The sequence below is a fragment of the Heterocephalus glaber genome, unplaced genomic scaffold, assembly GCF_053883595.1.
Source record: "Heterocephalus glaber isolate CG9 unplaced genomic scaffold, H.glaber_assembly_v1.0 deba00001466, whole genome shotgun sequence".
NCBI lineage: Eukaryota > Metazoa > Chordata > Mammalia > Rodentia > Bathyergidae > Heterocephalus > Heterocephalus glaber.
This window is the reverse complement of record NW_028258313.1, coordinates 54477-72459: the sequence shown is the minus strand read 5'-3', so window position 1 is coordinate 72459 and position 17983 is coordinate 54477. Positions and strand designations below refer to the sequence as shown.

The 17983-nt window shown below is 42.8% G+C and overlaps 1 long non-coding RNA gene across 1 annotated transcript; it reads left to right on the top strand.

The window, feature by feature from the left end:
• The first annotated feature begins 5469 nt into the window (after nucleotides 1-5469).
• LOC110348497 (uncharacterized) lies at nucleotides 5470-14667 on the top strand. The gene is made up of 2 exons (XR_002393764.2): nucleotides 5470-5587; nucleotides 13133-14667. It is a non-coding gene; the product is annotated as an uncharacterized LOC110348497 (long non-coding RNA).
• Nucleotides 14668-17983: the final 3316 nt, after the last annotated feature.

Below are 17983 nucleotides of genomic sequence, written 5' to 3'. Positions count from 1 at the left end.
TGACCCACTTTCCGACCTCTCCTGCCTCTGAGGAGCTTTCTTTTAATGAAACTCCCCTACTGTTCACCTCTGTTCTAGTCCATTCTTCATAACCATGAGACATGAACTCGACACAGGTTGGCAGTTACTTCCCTGCTACACTCAGAGCAGTGCTGAGGATCAAGCCCTTAAAGGAGAGCAAACACTGCAAAGACCCTCGCATGAAAGTGGAAGAGACCCAGCATCGGTACAGTCTTGAAGTAGAAACATTAGAAGTGTGGGAACCCAGGGCCCAGGTTCTTTAAAGCTCCATAAGTCAGCAGTACTGAATGTACAGATACTTAAGTGGCTGCAATGCCAAAGGATTTAAATGACTGACTTTAAAATGATTAACGACTTAAAAACAGTCACAGATAAATAGCTGCATGGATTAAAGAAGACCATTCAGGGTATAAGGGAGCAATTCATCAAAGAGAGATGGTGAACATCTTGGAAATTAAAAATGCAACAAGAAAAATAAAAGAAATACAGTGGAAAGCATTGCAAATGACCAGATCAAGCAGAGTACAGAATTTCAGAGTTTTGAAGACAAGGTTGAGGAATTATCATGCTTAGAGAGTAATAAAGAAAAAAATCAGAAACTATGAACAAAACACCCAAGAACTCTAGAACATGGTTAAAAGACCACGCTGATGAACTTTTGGTGTTGAAGAGCATTCCGAGCTTCAGACTAACAGCATAGAAAATGTCTTCAATAAAACAATAACAAAAAATCTTTTCAAGTCTTGGGAAAATTATGGACATTCAGGTACAGGAGCCATTTAGAATCTCAGACAGGCATGGTCAGAAAAGTCACCCAAAATCTCCTTGTAGTTTAAACGTCAAGGGTGCACAACAAGAAAAGAATAGCAAAGCTATAAGAGAGCAAAGCCAGGTCACTTCCAGAGACAAACCCCTCAGGGTGGCTCCAGACTTCTCTCCAGGTGCTCTAAAGGCCAGCAGTGCATGGAACAATGCATGTCAAGCCATGAATAAACATAATACACTCCATAAATAAATCAATGATAAATGTTACCAGATCATCTCAATACATGAAGAAAAAGCTTTTGACAAAATTGAAAGTTCCTTCAAGATAAAAGTCCTAAAGAAAGTAGGTATTGAAGCATCATAGCTCGGTATGGTAAAGGCTGTAGGCAATAAACCCAGAGCCAGCATCATTGTGAATAAAGAAGAAATGAAAATGTGGCCTCTAAAATCAAGAACAAGATCAGAGTGTCTTTTCTCACCACTCCTATTCAATATAGTACTTAAAATTTTAGCTAGAACCCATAGGGAAGAGAAAGAAACAAAAGTGATACAAATAAGAAAGGAAGAAGTCAGATTATCCTTATTTGTAGATGATATAAGCATGCACTTAGAGACTCTAAAGACTCATCAAAACACTTGTGCAGCTTATAAACAAATTCAGCCAAGTACCAAGTTTCAAAATCAATACTGGAAAATGGATAGCTTCTCTACACAGGAATAGTGCAGTGTCTGAGAAGGAAATCAGTAAAACAATTCTATTTGCAATAGCTTCAATAAAAGTAAATTATCTAGGAATCAATTTAACCAAGAGGAGAAATTGCTCTACAATGAAAATAAGAGAAGACTGAACAATAAAACTGAAGAAAATACCAGAAGATGAAAAGATTTTCCATGTTCATGGATCAGCAAAATGAATATTGTTAAACTGGCTGTATCATCAAAGCTTTCTGTAGATTCAAAGCAGTCCCCATTGAAATTGCAATGACATTCTTACAGAAATAGAGAAATATCCTAAAATTCACATGGAAACACAAAAGACCCAGAATAACCCAAGCAATCTTCACTAAAATAGCAAGGCTAGGGGCCGCATAATACCTGATTTCAAATTATACTGCAAAGTAGTAAAACAGGAAGGTAGCTACAGACTAATGTAGTAGAATGGAGGACAAAGAAATAAACCACACAACAACAGCCTTCATTTTTATTTATTTTATTAGTGCATGTTTGCATACACAATGTTCATGTTCCTCCTGTAGAGCTGATATGTACACAACATACCCCAGCTCCCTCCTCCATTCCCTCCCCCTCCCCTTACCCACTCCCCCCACCTCAGCCTTCTGATCCTTGACAGAGGGGCCAAAACCACACCCTAGAGAAAGACAGCACCTTACATGGCACCAGGAAACTGGATGTCCACATGGAGAAGGCTTAGCACAGTTCCCTATCTGTCCCTCTGTACAGAAATCAGTCCAAAGTAGAACAGAGATCTAGGTGTAACTCCCCAAACCTGGAAACTGGTAAAGAAAACATAGGGAAACGTAGGAGGTCACAGGCACAGGCACGACTTCCTGAATAGAACTCCAACAGCACGGAAAATAATACCAAGAACCAGCAGATGGGATTACATCAAATTAAAAGATTCTTCACAAAAATGGAAACAAATAATGAAGGGAAGGGACCACCTACAAAATGTGAGAAAATATTTTCTAGCTATTCTTTTGACCAATGATTTATTTCTATAATAAATACAAAATCCAAAAAAATTAACACCAAAAAATCAAATAGCTCAATCAAAAAATAGACCATTGTACTTAACACACACTTCTTAAAAGGACAAGTACAAGTAGCCAGTAAGTATATGAAAAAGTGTTCAATGTGGGATTCCATCTCACCCCAGTCAGAATGATTCATCAAGGATACAAAAATACAATAAATGTTGGTGAGGATGCAGGGAAAAAGAAAATTTTCTACACTGGTGGTGGGAATATAAATTAGTGCAGCCACTATGGAAATCAGTGTGGAGACTCCTCAAAAAAATTAAGCATTGAACTACCACACAGCCCAGATGTCCCCTCCTTGGAATGCGTCTGAGGGAATTACTGTCAGTGTGCGCTACGCATACCTACACACGTGTGTCTACTGTGGCACCATTCACAATAGCCACGTTCCGGACCCAGCCCAGGTGCCCGTCAATGATGAATGGATGAGGAGAGTGTTGTTCCTACACACACGGAAGTACTATTTAGCCATACAGGAGATGGGAATCATGCCATTTGCAAGAAAACAGGTGGAACTGAGATCGTCCTGTAAGTAAAGCAAGTGAGACTCAGAAGGATAAGTTTTATATTTTCACTAATAGGTGGAGTTTTGAAAAGATGATATGAAAGTAGGCGGGAAACTATTATTACAGGGAGTGTAAGGAGGGTAAAAGAGGAATGGAAATTATCAAAATGCATCCCATACATGTATGAAAATACCATATCAAAACCCATTGTTTTGTACAGTTCATAAAAAATACATTAAATTGAAAAATATAAGAATGAAAAGGATGGGAGACTTAGATATTAGGATACATAAAAATATACTTTGTTCAGCTACATTAAAAGATAATTTCCAAAAACGTGGTAGATGTAATTATGAAATAACAAAGAGAAGTGTGTGAGTATTAAAACTAAGTTCCTTAGTGAAGAAGTCATAAGTTTATTAACCCTATTACATTTTTGAAGATACCGATGCTCGATATTTAACTTTTCTTCTACACTGTGCATAAGAATGACGATTAAGAGTGGTTAAAATGTAACATACTTTTGCTCCTCAAAACCAAAGTGAATCAGGGCTGGGGATTTAGCTCAGTGGCACCGTGCCTGGCTTGCAAGTACAAGGTCCTGAGTTCAATCCCTGGTACCGAAAACCAAGCAAACAAACAAACAAACAAAACACTATTGGGGCTGGGGATTTAGCTCAGTGGTTTTGAAGCCTGCTGCGCAAGCGCAAGGACCAGAGTTCGATCCCCGGTACCAAAAAAACAAAAAACAAACAAAACAAAATCCAAAGTGTATCACTGCTATGGACAAATGTTTTTTGAAACAGTAAAATTAAGGGCAAAGGAAAGGCATATTTCATTTTTTCCTCCTTTTCCGGTAAATTCTAATTAATATATCTTTCCATGAGGATATTTTTGTTGCACATTTATATTGATTTACGATGATAACCCAGAAAAGTATACACCATTTATAAACTCTCTCCTTTTCCCTGTCTCACCCTGGCTCTCTCTCCTCTCTTTCTCTCTCTCCTGTTGGAAATTCCCAAACTGATAGCCACTGCCCATGCCAGCTCCTGGCAGATGCCACAGGTCAGCTCTGCTGGGTGCTGTCTCTGCTGCTGACCCTTGTTGGCTGCTGGCCTCTGGGGCCCTTCAGTGCTAACCGGCCCTGGTGTTCATTTCCGTTTCTTCTGAAATTCCCTCTCTGTCCACAGCACTCAGGGTGGAAGTCCCAAGCAGATGCACAGCACCTTCGGAGGCCACACTCCCTGAGAAATGCATCAGGGGTGGTTACAGCACCACAGAGGGTGCCCTCATTTTGCCAGGCCTGTGCTGCAGCCCTAGGGCGTCCTCCTAGCTCACCAGGCAGTGTGGGAAGTGTGGCTTGTGCAGCAGCTGCGGACCTGGGGCGCGGGTGGGGGTGTCCAGGAATCTTCCAGAAGTCCCTGGGAGTCGGGGAGCAAAGGGAAGCACGGAGGAGGGGGACGTCCCTTAGCAAACCACTCTCCACTCTGGCCGGCCTGGGAAAGCAGAGCAGTCAGGAGCTTTTCTGTCTCAATAGGAGAAGAGGTGCGCTTGGCACCGTGGGGAGGACCTGGCCCTCAGAACCTGGTGCCAGAGCCCTGGGGTACCCGAAAGTACCGGCTAAGAGGCTTGGCTTCCGGACAGATGCTGCGGAGCCGGGCTGCTCCTGTTTCCTGCACAGCATCTCCTGGTGAGAGGAGAAGCTGAGACCCGGGCCTGAACCCCCCGGCCACCTTACCTTGAGAGGTGAACTTCGCCTCGACCCCACCAGGGGGCGCTGCCCCGCGGACCAGGGCCGCAGTGCGGGCGGAGCGGACCCGCTCCCACGGGGGGCGCTGGGGTCGGGAGGCCGAGCACACAGCCTGCCCAACCGCACGCCGTGCTCTCCAGTGTGGCGCCTGACAACTGCTGACCGGGTGCCGGCACCCACTCTGTCTCCCCGGCCCGAAGACCGGCTTTTCTCTGGGGAGCCTCAGCCACGCCCAGCGCCCTCCGCCCCCTCCTCATCAGCCCCTCTGCAGGGGCCCCGTCTGCGCTTGCGCACTCCGCCCTGGCTCAGGGAGCCGCTCCCCTGCAGGGCTCTTCGGGCATGCGTGTCTTCTCCTCCGCAGCGGGTCTGTCCCAGGTTTTTCTCTGCAGAAAGTCCCCCATCTGCGGGGCGGCGGCGTGGAGCAGAGCTCTCTGGGCTCAGTCCCGCCTTTTGGCTGTCGTCTTCCGCTGCACGGGGTGTCACTCTGGGGAGGACAGTGGGGGAGGCGTCTCAGGGTCCCGTGACATCGCAGGTCACGCGTGTGCAGAGAGGGGGCCTGGAGGGCGGCCTGGCAGGGGCTCCCGCGGGTCCTGCGGGGGCACCCGGTGCGGGCGGGGGGAAGCCGAGCAGGGGAACCGCACATACAGGGAGGGTGAGAAACCCGGGATGCCGCTGAAGCCACTGCTCCAGGATCTGACCCACAGGAAGTGTGCTTTGCCGATCCGCTAGGCGGCGCACGAGACAATCAAGTTGACACTTTCCAGGTAAGGGTGACAACTGGGACTGTGATACAAAGGAATTACTATTCTTTACGTTTTGTATTAGGAAAGCACAAACTGCTGGCCAGACACTTCAGTTTCCTATAATGGAGCCTAAAGGCTTGCCTGTCCGTCGTGTTGTGATTATAAAAGCAGATGTCCCCAAGCTCAGCATGACCACCTAGACAGGTTTAGTATATGTCAGAGCGAGGTAAGGTCCCCTGAGGTGCTCTAGCTGCAGCTGTGGGCAGCCTCCCCTGGCCTAGGTTACTGGCATGACACCATGGTGCTGGGACAGGTCACGTGTCCCCAGACCCATTGAATGTCTGGGCACGCTCAGCATTAAGTGAGTGAATACCAGCGTTTTGGAGTACGTGAGCATGACTATCAACCGCCAGATATGATGAACCTTGGTGTCATCTTGCTGATTTTCATCCCTTGCCCAGGACGTTATACATCAATATGAGACTCAACGATCCTATTGCTTTTCCTCAGTCTCAGGGGAGAGAACCATCCACCCATCCACTCCTGGAGCTCATATTGGCCAGCAACATGACTGAAAACTACTCATTTAATCCAAGCATGAAGGTGTTACTATCAGGAACTAAGGGTCCTGCACACTGAAAATATTAAAATCTGCTAAAATTTCATGACCATGCCAGTTACTGGAAACAGCCTTTTCAAATTGCTCCTGGTTATCTTGAGCATATAAGGGTGTATTGGCTCCTTTCTCCATGACAGAGGCATGTGCCTATTTCACTAGAGAGTGATTCCATATTATTAAATAAAATATGAAATAGAAGAGAGCATAATGTAGCTCTGGCTTATGCTGATTCTTTTTTTAAAAAATTCTTTTATTGGTACATTGTAGGTATACAACACATTTACATTTCTCATTGGGAATTGTACCTTTACATGATACATCTTGGTTCTTATTTTTTCCCCATTCCTAGCCCTCCCTTCACGCCCTCCACCCTTCCCTATTTACAAAGACTTTGTTTCCATTTTTTTCATTTCTCATAATTTTTCCTTTCCCTTATTTCCTTTCCCCTGCTCCGCCCACTTCTCCTACCCCTTTGGACCTTTTCGTCCTATTTTGCATTATCAATTGTTCATTCTAATCATTGGTACATTTTAGGTATACAATATAATGACATTCATCATTGGAAATTTGTACTTTTACATAATCTCTCTTGGTTCTTATTTTTCACCCTTGCCCAGCCCTCCCTTCAACCCCTCCATTCCTCCCTATTTACAAAGACTTTGTTTCCATTTTTCCATTTTCTCCTATTAATTCCATTCCCTTTTCCCTTCCCCTACCCCTACCCCTCCCACTTCCCCTTTGCCCCTTTTCTTCCTATTTCACATTATCTATTACATCTTTTAGTCCTTTTTTACACTTTCAGTTTCTCACACTAGAGAAACTATTCGGTATTTATACATGTGTGTACTATTTATTTCACTTAAGAGTATCACCTCAATGTGCATCCATTTAGCTATAAATGTCTCTAATTTCTCATTTTTTATGGATGAGTAGTACTCCATTTTATAAAAAAAAAAGCCCCACATTTTCTATATCCAGTCTTCAGTTGATGGGCATTTGGGCTGCTTCCAAGTTTTAGCTATTACAAATTGTGCTGCTATGAACATGGGTGCACATATATCACTGTGGCATCATTCTTTTAATTCTTTGGGGAAGATACCTAGCAGGGGAATAACTGGGTCAAATGGGACTTCCAGTCCTAGTTCTTTGAGTAATCTCCATACTGATTTCCACAGTGGTTGCACCAGTCTACACTCCCACCAGCAGTGGAGCAGGGTTCCTTTTTCCCCACAGCCCCACCAGCATTTGTTATTGGTTGATTTCATGATAACAGCCATTCTTTCTGGAATGAGGTGAAATCTTAGTGTTGTTTTTATTTGCATCTCTTGAATGACCATTGATGTTGAACACTTTTTCATGTATTTATTTGCTATTTCTACTTCTTTGTCTAAGAAATGTCTGTTCATTTCAGACACCCATTTTCAGATTGAGTCTTTAAATTTGGGAGGTCTGATCTTTTTAAGTTCTTTATAGATTTGAGATAGTAGACCTTTGTCTGAGGAACAGCAGGTGAAGATTTGTTTGCACATTTTGGGTTGTCTCTTCACACTGCTGGTGATTTCTCTTGTTGTGCAAAAGCTTTTTAGTAAGAACAGATCCTACTTGTTGATTGTTTGTGGTAGTTCACAGGCAACTAAGGATTTGTTCATAAAACCTTTTCTTACACTAATGTCTTCAAGAGTTGTACCTAACCTCTGTTCCAGCCAGTTCAGCGTTTCTATTTTAATATTTAGATCTTTAATCCATTTCATTTTTAGTTTAGTGCACGGTGAGAGATATAGGTCTAGTTTGAATCTTTGGCAAGTTGAAGCCCAATTTTTCCAGCACCATTTATTAAAGAGGCTGTCTTTCCTCCAGTGAGGGTGTTTGGCTCCTTTATTGAAGATGAGATGGCTGAGTGTGTCTGGAGTTGTTTCTGCATCTTCTAATCTGTTCCACTGGTCCTCAGGTCTGTTTCTTTGCCAGTACCATGCTATTTTTATCATAGTAGCTTTGTAGTAGAGTTGCAGGTTGGGGATTGTGATACCCCCTGCCATGTCTCTGTTCCCTAGAATTGCTTTTGCTATTCTGGTTCTCTCTTCTTCCAAATGAATTTTTGGATTATTTTCTCAAGGTCCATGAAGTATGCTGCTGGGATTTCAATTGGGATTGCATTGAATCTATATAGCAGGTTTGGAAGTATGGCCATTTTCACTATCTTGATCCTTCCTACCCAGGATCAGGGGATTTCTGTCCATTTTCTGATATCATCTTCAATCTCTCTTTTCAGAGTGCTGTAGTTTTCAGAGAAGAGGTCTTTGATTTCTTTTGTTAGGTTGATTCCTAGGTATTTCAGTTTTTTGGATGCTATTGTGAAAGGAATTATTTATTGAGTCTGTTGTTCATGAAAAGGAAAGCTATTGATTTCTGTGTGTTGACCTTGTATCCAGCTACTTGACTGAATTTGGTTATTAAGTCTAGAAGACTTTTGGTGGAGTTCTTGGGGTCTTCTATATAGAGTATCATGTCATCTGCAAATAATGACAATTTGACTTCTTCATTTCCTATCTTTGTTCCTTTTATTTCTTTCTCTTTTCTAATTGCTGTGGCTAATGTTTCCAAAACTGTATTGAACAAGAGTGGTGATAGTGGACATCCTTGTCTTTTTCCTGATTTTAGTGTGAAGGATTTCAGTTTTTGACCATTTAGTATGATATTGGTTGTTGGTTTTTCATAGATGGCTTCTATCAGTTTGAGGTAGAGACAATCTATTCCAATTTTTGTAGGGTGTTTATCATAAATGCATATTGGATTTTGTCAAATGTTTTTTCTGCATCTATGGAGATAATCATGGCTTTTGTCCTTGGCTCTATTGATATAGTGTATTACATTGATTGATTTGCATATGTTGAGCCATCCCTGCATCCCTGGGATGAATCTCACTTGATCAGCATGTATGATCTTCTTGATGATCTTCTGCATTCTATTTGCCAGTATCTTATTAAGGATTTTTGCATCTATGGTCATTAGTGAGATTGGCCTATAGTTCTCTTTTTCGGTTGAGTCTTTCTCTGCTTTGGTGATCAAAATGATGCTTGCTTTCAGGAATGAATTCGGGAATATTGGTTCCCTTTCAATTTCATTGAAGAGTTAAACACGAGTGGCAGCAGTTCCTTTCTAAATGTCTTGTAGAATTCAGCACTGAAGCCATCAAGACCCTGGCCTTTCTTGGTTGATAAGTTTTTAATTACATTTTCAATTTCATTGGTTGATATTGGGTTATTTAGAATTTTTAGGTCTTCTTCGTTCAACTTTGGTAATTCATATGTATCTAGGAATCTGTCCATTTCTTCTGTGTTTTCCATTTATTAGCGTATAAGTTCTGGAAGTAGGTATTGATGATCCTCTGTATTTCTGCTGGGTCTGTTGTAATTTCACCCTTTTCATTTGTAATTGTATGGATTTGGGACATTTCTTTCCTTTCTCTGACAAGTTTGGCTAAGGGTTTGTCAATTTTGTTGATTCTTTTGAAGAACCAACTCTTGGCTTCATTGATTTTTTTGTATTGTTCTCTTAGTCTCCATTGCATTGATTTCTCCTCTGATCTTTATTATTTCCTCCCTTGTATGAGATTTGAGTTTGTCCTGGTCTTCTTTTTCTAGAAGCTTAAGGTTCAGCATCAGGTTGTTTAATTGGGCTCATTCTGTTTTCCTAATATGCATATTCACTGCTATGAATTTCCCTCATAAGACAGCTTTTATTGTGTCAAATAGATTCCGATATGTTGTATTGTCATTGTCATTTATTTGAAGGAACTGACTGATTTCTCCTTTAATTTCCTCTGTAACCCATGGTTATTCAGAAGTGTGTTGTTCAATTTCCACATATTTATGAAATTTTTCCAGTTTCTTTTGCTATGGATCTCCAATTTCATCGCACTATGGTCTGATAATATACAGAGGATAATTTCAATTCCTTTGCACTTGCTTAAACATGTTCTGTGCGCAAGTATGGAGAACAACCCATGTGCAGCTGAGAAGAATGCATATTCTGATTTTGTGGGGTGGAACACTCTGTAAACATCTGTTAAGTTCATTTGTTCAAGAATTCGATTGAGTTCTAGTATTTCATTACTTATTTTTTGTCTACTTGATCTATTTGTGACAATGCGGTATTGAGGTCACCCAGTAAAATTGTATTAGTGCATATATGACTTTTCATGTCCATTAGTATTTGTTTTATATAGTTGTGTGCACTAGTGTTTGGTGCATAGATATTTATGATTGTCATCTCTTCCTCTTGGATTGTTCCCTTTACAAGGGTGTAGTGTCCTTCTTTGTCTCTCTTAATCAGTGTTGGTTTGAAATCTACTTGATCTGCAAAGAGGATAGCTACTCCTGCTTCTTTTCAGGTTCTTATCACATGGAGTATATAGCTTTTCACCCTTTAACTTTCAGTCTGTGAGTTTCCTTTTGAATGATGTGTGTTTCTTGTATGCAGCATACTGTTGGATTTTGCTTCTTGACCCATTCTGCTAGTCTATTTCTTTTGATTGGTGAATTGAGACCATTAACATTGATGGTTATAACTGATATGTATTGACTTATCCTTGTCATGACTTTTTCTTTTTGTTGAATTCTCCCCCTTTACATTTAATTTCTTGTCACACCCAGTGGGTTCATTCTGTTGTGGTTCCTGGGGTTGTGATCCTCATTGTCTGTTCCTAGGATATTGTGTAAAATTTTTTGGAGTGCTGTTTTGGTATTCATGAAGTTCCTAATGGGCTCTTTGCCATGAAAATATGTTATTTCTCCATCAATTTTGAAAGATAGTTTTGCAGGGTACATCAGTCTGGGTTGGAGGCTGTTTTCCTTTGCAGCTTGTAATACATCACTCCAAGCTCTTCTAACCTTGAGGGTTTGTGTTGAGAAGTCTGATGTGATTCTATGGGCTTTTCTTTGTATGTGATTTGTTTCTTTTCTCTAACTGCTTTAAGAACTTTGTTCTTCTGTTGAGTTTCTGGAATCTTAAAAATTATATACCTATGTGTAGATTTTTTTTTGATCAAGGCTATTTGGAGTTCTATATGCCTCACTCATCTGTATGTCAAGTTCTTTTCCCCTGGCTGGGAAGTTTTCTGCCATTTCTTCTGTGAACAGTTTTTTTATGTCATCTGCACTCTCTCCTGTTTCTTGTTTGACTCCAGTCAGTCTTATCTTATTCTTCTTTGCATCATCTCGCAGCTTCTGGATTGATTTCTCATGGTCCCTTATAATTTTGAAGCAATTTTTCTTTTCCTGGCCACTAATTGCAATCTTATCTTCTATATCTGAAATTCTATCCTCACATTGGCTCATTCTGCTGTGTAGACTTTCAATGGAGTTTTTGATCTCCTGGAAATCTATTTGCATCTGTTTTATGGATTCCATTTGTTTCCTATGTTGGGATTCCATCATGTTCCTCAGCTCCTCTCTAGATTTATTAATCATGTCTTGCACTATGGGCACAATCTCTACTGTAATCTGAGAAATTATTTCTGATTTCATTTTTTCCAGATCCTCTTTTCTTGCCAGTTCAGGGAGTCCTGGTGGTTGAGTATCAGAGTGTTCCATCTCCTTTCCCTTTGGGGTTGCTGTAGGTGATCTGCAAGTCTGGTTTTGAGATTTCTTTAAGTGTCTTCTCATTTAGACCCCCTGTGTGGGGATGCTGTTGGCGCCCATGAGGCTCCCCCCCTCTGAGCTGGGAGTGGTGGGACAGTGGCCCAGAAGCCCCTTCCTCTGGGGCGGGAGCAGTGAGAAGGTCAGCAGCCCGGAAGCCCCTACCTCTGGGCCAGGAACGGCGGGACGGACAGTGGCTCAGAAGCCTCTTCCTCTGGGCTGGAAGTGTTCGGACAGCTGGTGGCCACTCATGCTGATTCTTGCCAATCCTGAAATTTGCAATGGTGTTAAAATTCAGGATCTGGATTAGCATGAAAAAATTACACCTCTTTTCTGGAATCAGAGCCAAAGGGTAATGAAGACTCATTAAAAATTGTATTATCTTGTATCATTCTTTTCATATTTCTCTAAAAGTTAATAGAAAATATAATAAAGACCAGTGGTAGAGTAATTATTCACAGAATCTTATTGTTCCTCAAATAAAACATTGAATCAATAAACTTACAGTTTTTTAAGAAGTTAGTAAAATAATTTGGATATGTTAAGCAAAAGTAATGGGCTACTGAGGAAATTTTGCTTTGTGATTCTTAGTAATTGATCTTATGTCTTTGTTTCTGGATTGTTATCCCAGAAATGAGCTCTTTGTCTATACCTCAGAGTCTACTTTCTTAAAACTATAAAAAGTCTGAAATTGTCACAACATGAAATAAATAATTTCAGATTTGTTTTTAATACAGTGCCATAAAAATTAAAAATATTGTTGCAGCAAATGTACTAAGTCTAATTGCATTAGGATTTGTTTTCCTTCTTTTCACTCACATAAGAAAATATTATTTTCACCACTTAAAGTAACTTCATTCTTATTCTATAAAATTTCCTCTACTATGTAAGTCACCCAAATATACCAAAAAAGTGGGCTCACAACAATATTAAAGACATCAAGGTACGAATAATATCACAGCTTCTTTCAAAGAAAAAAATGCTACATTTTCTTGATTTTGATGCTCTGTCAAGAGGCCAGTCCATTTCTGCTCTTGAAGAGCTGATGAAGTCCACAGCCCAGAGCAATTGTCTTGGTTTCACATTTGGGCCATATTTCCCTGCCCTGCTGCCTGGCAGCAGATGCCACACAGCTGGGACAGACCTGTGCCCCGGAGCTCAGGACAGCATTCAGATGAGCAGGTCCACAGGGTGCAGAGAGAGAGGAGACCCCACCAGCCCTGCTGCTGTCACCTGCCTGGTCCTTGGCGGCCCTGCCGGCAGCTGCTCCCTTTGCAAAGTGAGTAACCCTCCCGTTCTCTTCTACCCGAGGGTCCCTGCGGCGTGACTCCTCATCAGGAAGACCTCAGAACCACGCAGCACTTTGTCCGGGAAGCCTGCGTGTATTGGGGTTAGCGCCTTCTCTGGGGGTCTTGAGGCCATTGCAGAAGACAGCAGTGTCACATCTTCATTCCTCATGGAACTGCTGCATGGCCTGTGGGTTTTTATTGGTGCTGCTTATTTTTTGATTTGAGTTGTGTTTATTTTTTGTCATCATGTCTTAATAACCATCTTATAGGTTTAACCCAGAAACACGGGCTGTGTGTCCTCGTGCTGTGACTGTGTCCATCCCTTCCAGGTTCCATTCGCATGGCCACCTCCACCATCAGGATGCGGTGCAGCCCCTTCCCCTTCTCTCATACTGTCCCAGTGTCCTCTCCCTGCCTGCCCTCTGCCCTGGGCCTCTCCCTGCTCGCCTGAGCTCCCGCACACAGGTCAGGGAGTGGAGCTCACAGCAGGGACCTGGAGACCAGCCTCGCTCACACAGCACAGCGCCTCTCTGCTGCAGCCCTGTTCCCTGGGTCACCGCGCATAGTCCTCCCAGAGCCAGCGCAACTGTCCGTGTCCACTGTGGACTCCTGTGTGCTGTTTTTGCGTGTGAGAAATGTGAAGGAGGCTGCTGGGAGTGTTTATGCTCAGCTTTGTGTATGGACCTGTTATTTCTCTTTCCCGGAACCTGAGATAAGGGAGTGTTGATAGGAAATGGCGAACTTTTCTCAATAAGCACTGGATGAGTCTTCTTTTTAGCACTGCATGATATTAGTATTTGCTCCAATCCCCACCAGCATGTGAAATTTGTTATCAATTTCCCTTTTCTGTTTTTGGCCTCATGATTGTGCAATGTTTTCCCATAAGGTTATGCTGGAGATTCCTAAGGACTGACAGTGTGAAAATCTTATAAACATTAAATGAATCATTTTTTATTTCAGTTCAGAAAAACAGTCCCAGAACTGAGAAGAGTTCAGTGCCTGTGCTTTCAGTTTTCTGGAAAAGTTGACCATGTTTCCATGTGCATGTTGCTCGTGCGCACATCTTCCTCAGAAGGATGTGCCTTTAAATCAAATGCCTAGTTTTGGACGATGCAGGGTGGTGAACCTAGAGCCTCATACCTGCTCCTCCAGTGCCCTACCACTGAGCTAAACCCAGCCTTTGCTCTGTTTATAAAGATTGTGTACTGGGCTTGGGATTCAGCGCAGTGGTTCTGGCGGCTGCAGCGTAAGCACAAGGTACCAAGTTCAATTCCCAGTACCAAAAAAAAAAAAAGATTGTGTACTTGCTTCTCTAGTCACTGTTGCTGTTCAGTGGGAAGTTATTTAGATACTGTCGATGTTTATGCCTATAATTTATAAAAATACTTCTCCAAGTCCATGGAGTGTCCTTTCCCTCTATTGAAAGTGTTCCTTGGGGAGTTTATTTTTTAAATTGACAAAGTATTATGTATCTATTTTTATACCTGTGCTTTTGGTGTCTTACCCATTAGGTTTTTGCTAAAATCTATGTAATAAAGGTTTTATATGAAGACTGTATTTCTCTAAAGAGTTACATATCTTTCATTACTACATTCAAGGCTTTAACCCACATTCAGAAAAGTGAATATGTATATTTTTGAATGGTTGAAATTGAATGGTTTCATGTTAATACCAGGTTTGTGTAGCATATTTATTGAAAACATAATTTTCCCATTGAATAGTTTAGCAGAATTGTGGGAAATGATACAATCATTTACATGATTCTTTCTTCTGGGCTCCACGTTCTGTGCAATTGGTCCCTGTATCTTTTTGTCACTCCCTCACTCTTCACTACTGTCACTTCACAGGTGATTTTAAATTCAGAAACTCTAAATTGTCCCATGCCGGGCACTCTAAAGGTTGCTTTCATGCTTGGGGTCCCTGCCTTTGCCCCTGTCCCAGAACATGACCCGGTGCACTCAGAGTGCTGGGTTCATCTCTTCACCAAAGCACAGGACACTTTGGGCTGTGAAGGGGTTGAGGCCCTTTATGTGGTGTGGGGTGCAGCTGCATCACAGAGGGTTTCTATGGGGAAGAAGACGGCAGAGTTGGCCATGTCCGTGTCCATTTGTGTCACATTCATTGCTCAGGAGCCCAGATAGGCAGTCACACAGCTGTGTGTTGGCGAGACTGAGGGGCTGAGGCCCCAGTCCCAGGGATCCCTCTGCCTCTGAGGACTCTCTGACCCCACCTGACCCAATGCAGACAGAAGCCCAGGTGGGTGCCTCACTCTGCTCTGAGCAGTCCTGAGCCAGTGCTCACAGCTCCCAAGGTGGCAGCTGAGGAGCCGGAGCCAGGCAATGGTGCTGTGCAGGGGCCTGGGGCTGAGGGACTCACACCTGCCCCACAGACCCCACACTGACTTGGCCTGGGCCCTGGTGCTCAGGGCTTAGTTCATCCTAAGGGAAGAGAGAAGGGTGTGGGACCTAATAAATAGGTAACAGTGTGTGAGAGTGTGAGTGAATGTGTATGGATGTGTGTTTGTGTTTACAGCTGTGTAAAATCTCTGTCTTCAGTCTACCTACATTGTTCACTAAATCACGTGTCCTTAAATGATCAGCACCTATGCTGAAAGTGACACTTCTCATAGATTCCCAAATTTTACTCATAGTAGCCCCAAATAAAGGACATAGACCCTGATTCAGCAGAGGGAAAAGGGAACATTTAACTGTATTTCATATTTCCTCTCTCTTTAGCTGCATCTCAGACTGTAGAAGTTCCACTATCCATGCTAGGACTCAGGTAAACTCTTACCTGTCTCAGACACAGCCTCAGTGCATGAGCAGAGTCTTTGATGTGAGATTTTCACTTGAGAAGGGGTTAGTGGGTGAATCAAGGGGGCACATCCACCCAAGATCCATGGATGCCACAGGGCCAAGGTCACTGAGTGTCCTTCTGGCCCTGCTGTGGCACCCAGGGGGGCACCAGTGGCCTCTTTACAGGACAGGTCTCAGGCACATACTGGGCAGGGAGATCCTGCCATCCTTCCTTCTATTGCTGTCACTGCAGTGCTGGGGATGGAACCCAGGACCTTGTGCCAGTTAGGAAAGTGCTCTGCACTGTGCTGCATGGCTGCCCTCTATATTACCATTTTTATTATTTCTAAATTTTGACACAAGATCTTCTTAAGTTGTGCAAACTGGCTCAGCTCTTACAATCCTCATCCTTCAGCCACCTGTGTCTCTGGAAAGAGGCATGTGCCCCCGAGCCTGGCCATCATTTGCTGTCAATATTATACTTTCTGTTACAGTAGATGAGTTTATTTATGTGATTTCAGCCAAGATGCACAGTGATTCTGTTCCTGACTCCATTTTGATTCAGTTGTAACTTGGTAGGAGACAGAGATGCTCTGTGCAGTATTTGGCCATTAACCTTATTCAGTAAATGTCTTGTTTTCCCTGCAAATGGGTTAATGCTGAGATGTGAGGGAAATGTTTCAACCCCAGGCAGCCGATTTCTTCCTAAAGGGCTACTCCATCCTCACATATTTCCCGTTGATGATGTTGTCCGCATCAGCTGTGTTTCCAGGCGCATCCAATGTTTTGACTGACTTGAGTCACAGTAAAGAGCACTTGTGTGGGGCCACATACAAGATGGAATGTGTGCAGTATATAAGTAACGAGATTCCCCTTATTACATTTTAACTTATTATTGTATCATTTACAAAATAATACAAGTTCAGGTTTAATAGTTGAACAGCACATCTCACGTGACAGCTCAGGGTCTCCGGCTGGACAGGAGATCAGCCTGTGGGGCTCCCTGGCCACGCCAAACTCAAGCTACTGATCCGCTCATTTGAGAAAAGTCCATAGAGGGTCACTGTTTTGCACGAACACCTTACAGACCCACAAAACGGTCTCTAACATGCTGACCTGGTCTGGAGAAGTGATTATTTGCAGGCTCCCTCGGTGCCGTGGTTGGAGGACCCGAGCTCTCCTCACCCTGCCTCTGCCCTCCCCGCCCAGGCTCTCGGGGAGTGAGTGGCACATCCGGACTCGCTGCCCAGGCTAACGGCCTTCCCCACAGCGCAGCTCAGCTGCAGGAAGTGGAGGGACCCTCTGTGTGTGCGAGTGAGCGGCTGGACTCCCGAGATGAGGGCAGAGACCTTGCCTAAGCCAAAGCCTCGCGCCGGGTGGGCAGGAGTGGGGAATGGCACAAGGGCAGGGATGTGCCTGAGAGGGAAGTTACCTCCGCAGGGTGACAGCACCCATGAGGGAGCGGGCTCTGAGGGAGCTTTGGCGCACAGCTCTGGGTCGGAGCAGAGGTAGAGGAGCCTGCAGTGCGTGCTCTGGAACAGCCATTCATATTTCACAAGGTGACGCTCAACCCACTTCCCATTGTTCATCCTCCCAAACCCAGTAGTTTATCCTGTCATAGCGCTCTTAATAAATTAGTTCCATCGGATTAAGTCAGGTCACCTCATGTGGAAAATATCAATTTGAATTTTCTCTCTATTGTTATAAGGGCTTCTACTTTCCTAGCTTAATGCCTAACTCATATCTCTAACATTTCTCCTGAAAATTAAGATTTATATGCATGTATTTGTATTCATCACTTTAATAAATAAAAATATTAATATGTAGCAAGCAATGTAGAATGGATTTCAATTTGTGGACTTAAATAGCAGATTGTAAAATTTGAAAAAATAATTTATTCACTTTCAAAAAACTACCAGAAATATAGATATATGTTTCTCAGGTAATATATACCTAATTAGTGTTTTAAGATATTTCTCTTAAATTTTTACAATTTTATTAGAACTTCATAGCATTGTTTTTTTTTCCTTTAGTGCCTGTAAATGCAAGATGAGCATATTTCATATCATGTAATGATA